The following is a 12447-nucleotide window of genomic DNA, read 5'->3' as shown; positions in this document are numbered from 1 at the left end:
GAAAGTGAGTTGGTTTTTTGACTTTTTTGGGAAGAACTTCTGACTTTTTTGGATTTTTTAATTTTTTTGTGAGGGAAAGAATGTAATGATTATGGATTTGATGTGATATTTTGTCTTATTGAATTAAAAAATCTATTTTGCTTTTTGTGATTATTTTAGTCAAAAAATCCTCAAATCCAACTTTCCAAACATAGACTTACTATCTCATATATTAATATTATAATATTATACAGACACATGAGATTATAAGATAATGTGGGGATATATTTTCTGAGTACCAACACGTGGCATGGTGACGCCGACGTGTCAGCCGACGTGCCACGTGTCGTGGTAGTTGTGCCGAGGTTATCTTGGCTAGGCCGAGGTTATCTCCGAAGATATCGGAATCCGAGATAAGCGGATAAGGGACAAGAGTCCTAGAGAAAAGAGAAGACTTTTGCTAAGATAAGGATAAAACTTTTAGGGAGTTTATCTTTATCTTTTGAGGAATCCAAAGTAAGTACTAAATTGGAGTCCATAGAAGTCAGGCTTCTAGTAGGACTTGGATTGAGTAAACTATAAAAGAGAGGCACCCCCGTGGGTCTAAGGTACGCAGTTTTATACTCAAGCTTGTGAGTTTAGCACTTGATTATTTTTGAGAGATATACTGACTTGATCGTCGGAGTGCCCCCGGGTGGAAGAGCCACCGCCGGAGCCTTTTCTTTCTGTTACAGGTTTGTTGAAGCCATCTATTCTGCCGGTGCTCTCCAACTGATTACTAGGCGGGCAGTGTGGTCAGAAAATTACCCACACAATTTGGCGCCGTCTGTGGGAATCTTAGAAGAATAGATGGCCAGTGACGAACAGAGGGAAAACATTAGGGGCGACACTCCTGCTAGAAGTGGCAGACCAATTGATCTTGACGTTGAAAGAGACAACCACAGTATAGAAAATCATGACCAGGGCCACGGAGAGAAAGACGTCGGCCAGGAGGGCGATACTTCGAAACGAACAGACCAAAGCAAGTATTATAACGAAGATAACCTTCAGGTATGGAGGGATAGGTGCCTACGGAGAGATGAGGAAGTAAAAGACTTAACAAACAAGTTGGCAGACCTACAGTCAGTGGTCAACTTCATGATGCAAAACAATGTTATGCAGCCACCATACCCGCTGCAAGATACGCCGATGCTAGCAATTAATACCCAGAAGGGAGGAAGGAAAGCAATCCTTGAAGCCCCTCAGCACACCAGGAGTGAAAGGCACTCTCACCGACCTTCCAGGGAAGTCGGACGAGAGGAGCCGAGGCAAGAAGAGTCCCGAAGGACACATCGCATGAAGGATCCAGGGCCCAAAGAACATCGGCATGTTCAAGGGCAAGCACTCTGCTTTGACACAACCCATGGAGAAAGATCGAAAAGGGCCCACCACGAGGCCGAAAGTAATGTGCCAAAAAGATTGAAGTCCAGAGACAGCCGAGCTCCAGGTAGGAGTAAGGAAGACTTGAGGGATTACCTCAAAAGGAGGCAGCAGAATGTTAAAGCCAAGGTGACTTTCCCAGTTAAGCTGAGAACACCGTTCTCGGTGGAACTGGACAAATTTGAAGCACCAAAGAGATTCAGTATGCCAAGGTTCCAAATTTATGATGGTAAGTCAGATCCCAACTTTCATGTTGGACTATACCTGAACTCAATGGCATTATACAATGGGAACGAGCCGTTGCTCTACAAAGTATTTCCCTCATCCTTTGGGGAAATTGCATCCGATTGGTTCCATAAACTACCAAAGGGAAGCATAAAAACATGGGAAGGCCTGGCCGAGATGTTTGTGGCCAGGTTTGTAACGAACAAACTACAGCCCTTGAGGGTCAACGCCCTGATGGCTTTAAGAATCACCAAGGAAGAAGGCCTTAGGGCCTACGCGAAGAGGTACTACGAGGTGTTCAATCGAATACCCGAATGCAACCAAGAAGTGGCGGTCGTGTCTTTTAAGAACGGCCTGAAAGATGACTGCCCACCACGGAAGTCTTTGGCAAAAATATTGCCAAAAAGCATGGAGGAACTCATGGCGAGAATCGAGAAGTATGCCAGAGCCGAGGAAGATATGTCGGGAAACGAAGAGATGAAGCAGGAGAAGGGAAACGGCTCGCCGAAGCGAGGCCGAGGTACCAACAGGCCGACCAAACAAGAAACAGAATTGAAGGGTAAACAGGCAGTGACGACGGTGTTCCGAATCCCTATCCATAAAGTCCTGGACCAAATACGAAATCAACCCTATTTTAGGGCACCGGCAAGAGCACCAGGGGAATTTATGGGAAGAAACGTTGGTAAGCGCTGTGCTTACCACAATGAAGAAGGACACCCAACTCAGGATTGCAGAGCCTTAAAAGCACACTTAGAAGACCTAGTAAGGCAAGGCCATCTGAGGGACCTTATTGATGAAGCCAGGACAAGAGAAGAACATGCAAGATTGCCTCAAGCACTTGCAGCTCCGCCTCCCCCAGCACAACAACCACAGGTAGGAGGACCACGGGTGGTTAATGTCATCCACTCAAAGGTGAACGAAAACAACATTCGGGGAGAAACCCAAAGAGTAAAACACTTACAGTACGTGAAGAATGCCAAGGACCGATGATAACTTTCACTGAAGCCGACCTAGAGATGGTCCACCATCTGTATAATGATGCCTTGGTAGTATCCCTCTAGGTTGGGGAATGCCAAGTAAAACGCATCCTAATAGATCAAGGCAGCTCTTGTGACATCATGTACGTCAGATGTTACAAGGAGCTGGGCCTTCACCCTGACGACCTGGAACAATCCAGCAACCCTATGGTCGGCTTCAATGGAACGCCGACATGGCCACTGGGCGCAGCAAGGGTGGAAGTACAAGCTGGTACTAAGAAGATCAAGACAGAATTTATGGTGATTGACGCACCCTCGCCATATAACATCATCTTGGGAAGACCATGGTTGCATGCAATGGGGGTAGTTCCCTCAACACTGCATCAACTACTACGGTGCCCAACAGAGCATGGGATTGAAGAAGTCAGAGGAGATCAACTGCAGGCAAAAAATTGCTCCATGGCAGCAATGAAGACTACTTGCAGCATTCGAAAGCCAAAAGAAGCTGAGATTGAAGACGAGGACATGGAGGTCCTAGATGATGTCGGCAAGGAGCCAACCGAAAAAAGTGAAGAGACACTAAAGAAAATCCTTGTCCAGGAGGGCGACGAATAACGCTTCTTTCTTCTCGGCTCAGGCTTAGCCGAAGAAGAGGAAAGAGAACTGGAAGATTTTTTGAGAGCCAACATTGAGGTGTTTGCCTGGACACCTTACGAGATGCTTGGCATTGACCCCGAGGTCACTTGCCACAGACTGAATGTCGACAGGTCGGCAAAACCTGTGATTCAACGAGCCAGAAGACCGACGTTGATGCACGTCGAAGCAGTAGAAGAAGAAGTAGATAGACTTCTGGAGGCCAGGGCCATCCGAGAAGTTCACTACCCAACATGGCTATCCAACACAGTAGTGGTGAAGAAGAAGAACGGCAAATGGAGGGTTTGTGTAGACTTTACCAGCCTCAACAAAGCCTGCCCCAAAGACAGCTTTCCTCTGCCCAAGATTGACCAGCTCGTAGACACTACTTCAGGGCATGAAAGGATGAGTTTTCTGGATGCATACAGGGGGTACCACCAGATTGCCATGTACCCTCCAGACGAGGAGAAGACCGCGTTCATCACCCCTAAAGGCCTGTACTGTTACAAGGTAATGCCTTTTGGGTTGAAAAACGCAGGAGCAACTTACCAAAGGTTAGTAACAAAAATGTTCAAGCACTTGATTAGCAAAACGGTAGAAGTCTACATCGATGACATGGTCTTGAAGACCAAGGAATCTAAGGGTCATCCTGCCGACCTAAAAGAGGTCTTTGATATACTCAAAACATACCGGCTCCGACTCAACGCATCAAAGTGCGCGTTTGGAGTTAGATCAGGTAAGTTTTTAGGGTATCTGGTAACGAGAAAGGGCATTGAGGCCAGCCCAGACCAAATCAAGGCCATCCTAGAGCTGCAGAGCCCGACGTCGGCAAAACAGGTTCAGATGTTTACTGGAAGGGCCGCAGCCCTAAACAGATTCATCAGCAGAAGCTCAGATAAATGCAGACCCTTCTTCAACTTAGTGAAAAAAGCCACAGATTTTCTGTGGACAGAAGAATGCGAAGCCGCTTTAACCGACCTAAAGAAGTACTTGACCACAACTCCGGTTCTTTCCAATCCAGAACCAGAGGAGGAACTGTTTTTGTACTTGGCAGTTTCAGAACACGTAGTCAGTGCAGTACTAATCCGAGAAGAAAAAGGGGAGCAAAAGGCTGTTTATTATGTTAGTAAAACCTTGGCCGATGCAGAAACAAGGTATCTACCACTGGAGAAATTAATGCTAGCCTTAGTAATGGCTTCAAAGAAGTTGAACCATTACTTTCAGGCGCACAAGATTGTGGTCCTAACAGAGCACCCACTGAAGTCCTTGTTGCAATAAGGAGACTTAACAGGAAGGACAACAAGATGGGCAGTAGCCCTGGGCCAGTATGACCTGGAGTTCAGGCCAAGAACAGCAATTAAAGGCCAAGTTTTGGCCGACTTCGTGGCAGAATTCACACCCAAAACCATCGAACATCGGGCTCCGTTGAGCCAGGATGAGCATTGTCCCAGCAAGCAAAAAGAATCCCAACCTAGGGCAAAAGAGCAAAGAAAGGAAAAACTCAGACCCTGCAGCATCTACATCGGCGATTCATTCAGACTGTTCGTCGATGGAAGTTCGAACCAACAAGGAGCGGAGGCAGGAGTACTGCTGATATCTCTAGATGGAGAAATAATAGAACAGTCCATCCGTTTGGGGTTCAAGGCCTCAAACAATGGAGCGGAATACAAAGCATTAATTGCAGGGCTAAAACTGGCAGCAGCAGTAGAAGCAGATGAGGTAATAGTTTTTTGTGATTCACAACTTATTGTTAACCAGTCAACAGGTGAATTTGCAGCCAGGGACGAAAGGATGTCAGCATATGCAAAAGAGGTTATCGGGTTGGCAGCCCTATTTCAGAACTGCCGACTACTCCAAGTTAGCCGAGATGACAACACCCACGCCGACGCATTGGCTAACCTGGCAAGTTCAATGCTGTAACAACCCTCATACTGTTTACTGATTAAGGACTGATCGATTACCGATAATCACCGATTACTGCTAAACGGAACTGATAACTGACTGATAATCGAACTGAATGAAATACTGAACTGACTGACTGAAATTGAAACTGAATTGACTGAGTATATGTTAGTTAATTGCATTCTATCTGTTTGATTGTCTGATTATCTGTTCATGTTTATATGTTTAAACTGCTAATTGAAGGCCTTATCGGCGGCCGAATTAGAAACCGATTGATGTTCCGTGACCCTCATAATTAATGTGATTTTATGGTATATTTATCTGAAAACTGATTAGGTATGATTAAATTAGATTAAAATAAGCCAATTAAAGAGTTTGCCATATTTACCATTTTGCCACTATCTCATATACACACACTTGAGCCTTATACTTGAATCAAAACACATTTGCTCAGCCATTTTCTTGTGCTTAACCGACCAAGAGAGGGAGAGGGAGAGAAATTGAGTTCTACCTTGTGAATTGCTTGGAAATTGAAGGAATTGGAACATAGGTTGCAAATTTAACTTCCACACCTTGTAACTAAAGCTCTAGGTAAGGAATTCAACCCCTCTTTGTTGTGTTTGAGCTCATTCATGTTAGATTCTTGAGCCTCTAGTGATTCAAGTCTAGAATTGGTTCATTGTGTTGATTTGGAACTCATTTCATGCATGCATGTTTGTAATGTAGATATTTGAGTTGTTTTCATGGCAAAAGGTTACATGCATGTCCATCTTTTGGTCATACCCCATGAATTCATCATGTTCTTGAAGAAATGAGTCCATTTGAACAAGCTTTGAAGATTTAATTTGATTTGAAACTCATGCATGACATGTTTGAATGTTGTTCTTGAAAATGGGTTTGAATGTGGTTTTAATTGACTCACCTTTGGGGCTTGAATTCATAAATTGAGCTTTGAAACTTGTTATACATTGAATTTAATGATGTTTTCCAGAATTTGGGCCCAAGAGGTCGAGTTTGGAGTGGTAGAATGCTTGGTTTGAGCTTGGGAGGCAGATCTGGAAATTCCAGATTTGGCTTCCTCGCTCGAGCGAAGGATTCCCCGCTCGAGCGAGCACCTTTGTCCAGGGCTCCGCTCGAGCGACCATCGAGCGACCATCGCGCGTAAAATCTCAGCATCCAGTACTTTTACTGTTTTGCAGACCGCTCGAGCGAAGGATTCCTCGCTCGAGCGAAGCCTTTGATTTTGGACTTACGCTCGAGCGGAGAAAGTCTCGCTCGAGCGAAGCCCCTATTTTCAGCAAAGTTTGCGAAATGTTTTCTAAGTGTATTTTTGCATCCTCATCCCATCCTAGGCATTCTTAGGCCTAGTTTAAGACATTTAGATGAGGATATCGTTGTAGAACACACCAAGGCAAATTAGGGATTAAGTTATAAGATTTCCCAACTGTGTAGCTTAGTGTGTTCAACCTGTGAACTGTGTAGGGTTGGCAACTGGGGAGACACGCTCTAGCATACTGTAGCCCAGAACTCTGTGAGTAACAATTGTGTAAAGATATGTTCAACTGATTATCTTTTGAATACTGAACTGAACTGTTTACTGAACTGGTATTATTTACTGAATGAATGTATGTCCTTTATTTCTGAACTGTACTGTGGCATCCTTAGTACCTACGGTTTACTGTTACTGTTACTGTTACAGAGATCTCTGTCGGTTTCCTCGTGGAACCACTACTGTTTACTGACTGATGGCCATCATTACTGTTCGGTCTTTCAAGACCTACTGTTACTGTTATGCTAATGGATGTACCACATATGACTGTTTACTGTACTGAACGACTGAAATACTGATTGAATTGAACTGTTTTCATTACTGTAAGGACATTCATTCTAAACCTCTTTACGCTTTATGTTATTCACTGGGCTTTAGCTCACTGCTTATATATATATGTAGGTGTTCAGGCACCAGACCGCAGCTAGAGGCGTCAGGGTTACTCCAGTTTTGTCAAGCCAGCCTTTGTGCCTCACTGCGAGGTTCCGAGTTTCCATGCTATGGCTTTGGGGTGTTTTGTTTGTCTTCCCCCGTCTGTCTCCGTACTGTTTGGTCTACTGTACTGTTATAAAGGGATTAGGTCCCTGTACTGTGTGACTGTAAATTTTGTATAGACCGTACTGTTTTGTACTGACGGAATGTTTTCTGTACTGTTATGTAGGGTTGAGTCCCTAGTTTGAATGGATGTCAATATTGTACATACTGTTCTGTACTGCTTGTGTATAAATGTATGAAAAGCCTTTTTGCATACAGACTGTCACAGCTCAATGGACACTATTTACTTACTGTATTGGCTTCCGCCAGGCGCTGTACTCTGTTTTACTGTATTACTGTTCTGCAGGCCTTCGGTAATCTCGGATTACTGGCCGGTTACAGTGCTAAACCCATAGGGCCGGGTTTGGGTCGTGACAAATGCAGACTGGAAAAACAAGAACGATTATGATCGACTATATGTCGGGCCCGAGCATAGAACCAGAGAGCACAGAGCAGGAAGTAATGTATGTGGACATGGGGCCAAGTTGGATGGATGCAATTGTTGCATTCCTGAAAGAAGGAAAGCTGCCAGAAGATCATAAGAAGGCACAGAAAGTCAGATTGAAATCGACAAGATTCTGTTTGACAGCAGATGGACACCTCTACAAAAGATCCTTCACTGGACCCCTTTTAAGGTGCGTACACCCTTTGCAGGTTAAAGATTTCCTATATGAAATTCATGAAGGAATTTGTGGAAGCCACGCTGGGGGCAGATCATTAGCCCACAGGGCCATTACCTAGGGGTATTGGTGGCCCTACATGCAAAAGGATGCTGAAGCCTACGTGAAGAAGTGTGAACAATGCCAAAAGTTTGCACCTTTAATACATCAGCCAGTTGCTGACTTAAACCCAGTGTCTAGCCCTTGGCCGCTTGCCCAATGGGGCATGGATCTTGTTGGGCAACTTCCCCAGGCAACTGGGCAAAGAAAATACTTGCTGATGGCAACAGATTACTTTACGAAGTGGATAGAGGCAGAACCTCTTGCCAAAATCCGAGATGTGGACGTCAAGAACTTTATATGGAGAAACATCATCACCAGATTTGGCATTCCAAGAGCAATAGTTGCCGACAACGGAACACAGTTTGACAGCAAACTTATCAAGAACTTTTGTGCGAAATTCAAGATCAAGAATTACTTTTCAACACCAAGTTTTTCCCAAAGTAATGGTCAAGCAGAAGCATCCAACAAAGTAATTTTGGATGGAATAAAGAAGATGCTGTAGGCAACAAAAGGAAAGTGGGTAGACGAATTGCCCAACGTGCTTTGGGCATATCGGACTACGTCGAGAAGATCAACAGGGGAATCCCCCTTTGCCATGGCTTATGGCACAGAAGCAGTCATCCCATTAGAGATCGGCATCCCAGGGATCAAGACCCAGGGAGTAGAGAATGGCACCAATGACATACTCTTAGCCCGAGATCTGGATCTTCTGGAAGAACGAAGAAAGAAAGCTGCAATACAGCTCGCAGTATACCAACAACAGCTTGCCAGAGCTTACAACAAGAAGGTCAATCCAAGAGATTTTCAAATCGGCGACCTAGTCCTGAGAAAAGTCGTCGGCAACAAGAAGGATCCCAGAGAGGGCAAGCTTGGCCCAAACTGGGAAGGACCGTACAGAATTACTTCGGTATTAAACAATGGAGCTTATCGGCTTGAAGATAACGAGGGCAAAGCACTGCCAAGACCTTGGAACACTTGTAATTTGAAATTCTTCTATCATTAGATGTGCACTATTTTTGGCCGATGTCATCAATAAAATCTTTTTCCTTTTCTTTAAAACACATATGATGGATAAAGTTACATATTGGTATTTTTGGAAGACATGATTAATGAGAACCCAAATAGAACTCGGGTTCACATTGGGGGCAAAGAGAAGACAGAGACATTTAATTCACTTGTTGAAATTTGTAGCAATTTACAAGTCGAAGTTAAGCCGAGATTATTCCTTAATTCACTTGTTGAAATTTGTAGCAATTTACAAGTTGAAATTAAGCTGATTCCTTATCTTCACTTGTTGAAATTTGTAGCAATTTACAAGTTGAAATTAAGCTGATTCCTTATCTTCACTTGTTGAAATTTGTAGCAATTTACAAGTCGAAGTTAAACCGAGATTATTCCTTAATTCACTTGTTGAAATTTGTAGCAATTTACAAGTTGGAATTAAGCTGATTCCTTATCTTCACTTGTTGAAATTTGTAGCAATTTACAAGTCGAAGTTAAGCCGAGATTATTCCTTAATTCACTTGTTGAAATTTGTAGCAATTTACAAATTGGAATTAAGCTGATTCCTTATCTTCACTTGTTGAAATTTGTAGCAATTTACAAGTCGAAGTTAAGATTATTCCTTAATTCACTTGTTGAAATTTGTAGCAATTTACAAGTTGGAATTAAGCTGATTCCTTATCTTCACTTGTTGGAATTTGTAGCAATTTACAAGATAATGTTAAGCCGGCATGTGATTATCTGTTGAAATTTACAGCAATTTACAGGTTGAAGTAAAAGCTAAGTATATTGTTTAAACACTTGTTGAAATTTGTAGCAATTTACAAGTAGATCATTGTTATAACTTAAGAAAAATTTACAATATATGATTAACACTTGTTGAAATTTGTAGCAATTTACAAGTAGGTTAGACCAAGATCACTGTTTAAATACTTGTTGAAACTTGAGAAAAAGTTTGCAAAAGTTAAAACATCGAATAGTATATGTTTCATACTTGTTAAAATTTATGAAAAGATTGCAGGTCAGTATCTTGCCGAAGTAAAGCTTGTAGTTATTACACCCGAGATATGTAACCCCGAGAAGATTGCACAAGGATGGCAAAGTATGAAAGGCATACAAAATATTCTAAGTATAGAACTGTCATGACCCAAACCCGCCCCTATGGGTTAAGGACATAACCGGCCAGTAATCCTGAGATTACCTACGGCCTCAGACCCAAAACAGACATAACCTGTCAGAGTTAAGGGGCCAAACGGAAGCAAAATTAAAAACTTTGTCCATAGAGCCGTGCTTATATGCACATCAAACAAACCATACTCAGATACGTTAATAACTCACATCAAAAGTACGGTTTCACAAAATTCATTACAGACAGGATCGTCCAAAACGAGTCAACCTATAACAGACTATGTACAGACATGCACTAGGTCCTTGCCAACAAGACAAAACATAGGTACATAGTGAAAGGGCAAGGATGGTCTCATGCGCGAGGCACAAGGCTGACTCTCCCAAAACTCCTGTTGTTTCTAGCAGACTTCACTGGGGCTGGGTTTGGACTTCCCTTGGCTCACCTACAAATACATGAATGAGCGTGAGCGATAGCCCAGTGAATAATATCAAATATAACAGTTACATAACAATATGTAGAACAACATGCTCCAAACGGCCTTGGGCCCAATTCATACTTCTGTTTAACAACAAAATATATATATAACTATACGAAATGCAAGTCAAGTAACTGTAGTTCCAATCATTCTGGCCTTTGGCCCATTCAGATTTCCATTCATGTCGAAACGGCCTTCGGCCCATTCATTCATGTCGAAACGGCCTTCGGCCCATTCATTCTTATCAAAACGGCCTTCGGCCCGTTCATTCTTATCAAAACGGCCTTCGGCCCGTTCATTCTTATCAAAACGGCCTTCGGCCCATTCATTCTTATCAAAACGGCCTTCGGCCCATTCATTCTTATCAAACGGCCTTCGGCCCATTCATTCTTATCAAACGGCCTTCGGCCCATTCATTCTTATCAAACGGCCTTCGGCCCATTCATTCTTATCAAAATGGCCTTCGGCCCATTCATTCATGTCAAAACGGCCTTTGGCCCATTCATTCATGTCAAAACGGCCTTCGGCCCATACATTTTTACCAAAACGGCCTTCGGCCCACTCTTTCATGTCAAAACGGCCTTTGGCCCACTCATTCATTTATTCTTGTCAGACTTTCGTCCACAATCCCGATTAACAACTCATAATATTTATAGGGGAATAACAATTGGACATTGACAAGTTTTCAAATATTGATATTACTCACAGTGATCGGCTTGTGGATTCGCCCTGGAGCTTGACCCTACACATTCCATGAACACAAAAGGGTCATTAACCATTCAATCCGTTCCTTAATTCACATATTCCTCTTTAGGCTTTATTATTATCTTATTAACTCATTTACAATGCTTAACATATGCCTAAGAGTGCTTATAAGTGAAAGAGAACGGGAAACGAAACACAGAACGCATGAACAAAATTTCAGAAAACAGGGTACCCGCTCGAGCGTAAACTTCTCCGCTCGAGCGGACCCTTAAGGCCTGCAAAAGTACTGGTTGCACGAAAGGTGAGCTCGAGCGTGGAATAGAGCGCTCGAGCTGAAGGCCTGTCTACAAACTCCACGCTCGAGCGTGAGGTGTCCCGCTCGAGCGGACATCCAACTCTGCAAAAATGCTGGGAGCACGATTTTCCCGCTCGAGCGGCCATTACCCCGCTCGAGCGGACCTCAAAAATCTGGGTTTCCCAGATCGTGTTCTTGGGCTCCAATTCGGTTTTCCATCTACATTTCTTGCATGCAATGGCTCAAATTACACACTTACACATGCTAACATGCTACTAATACAAGATCATAACATTAGGAAGCTCAATTTCATGATTTATCTACATGCATGTCCCAAGATATCTCAAACCCATCATCAACATGCTCAAATTCAAACATTCAAGACTTATACTCCCATGATTTGTACATGCATGTGGGAGATGCTCATCATTCTCAACTTAGATGGTACAAATGGTGATTACAACATGAGCTTTAACCAAAACTATACATGAATAATGTGTTTCAAGCTCAAACATGCAAATTCAAAGTAATTTCTTACATGCATGAGTTCTAAGATTTCAAACTCAACAAAAATCAACTCATTACATGTTCTTGATCACAAACAACCTTTGAACTTACAAATTACAAGTAAGAGTCCATGAATTCACTTACCTAAGAGCTTCAACACTCAAGCTCTAGCCAAATCTTGAGCTAGATCTTCAAATTCCCACAAGCTCTAGCCAAATCTTGAGCTAGATCTTCAAATTCCCAAGTCTTGAGCCCAAATTACACAAATCTCTCCCTTTTTCTCTCCATGGCCGGCCTCTCTCTCACCCTCAATTGTCTAACTCAGATTTTGAGTTTTAAGAGAGCTAAAGGAGAGTGCAATACAAATATACAACAAGCCCCACTAACAAATATT

This window comes from Camellia sinensis, chromosome 6 (genome assembly GCF_055761805.1).
Source record: "Camellia sinensis isolate YWXY chromosome 6, ASM5576180v1, whole genome shotgun sequence".
NCBI lineage: Eukaryota > Viridiplantae > Streptophyta > Magnoliopsida > Ericales > Theaceae > Camellia > Camellia sinensis.
The sequence above is the reverse complement of the archived record's forward strand: the minus strand, read 5'-3'. Positions refer to the sequence as shown.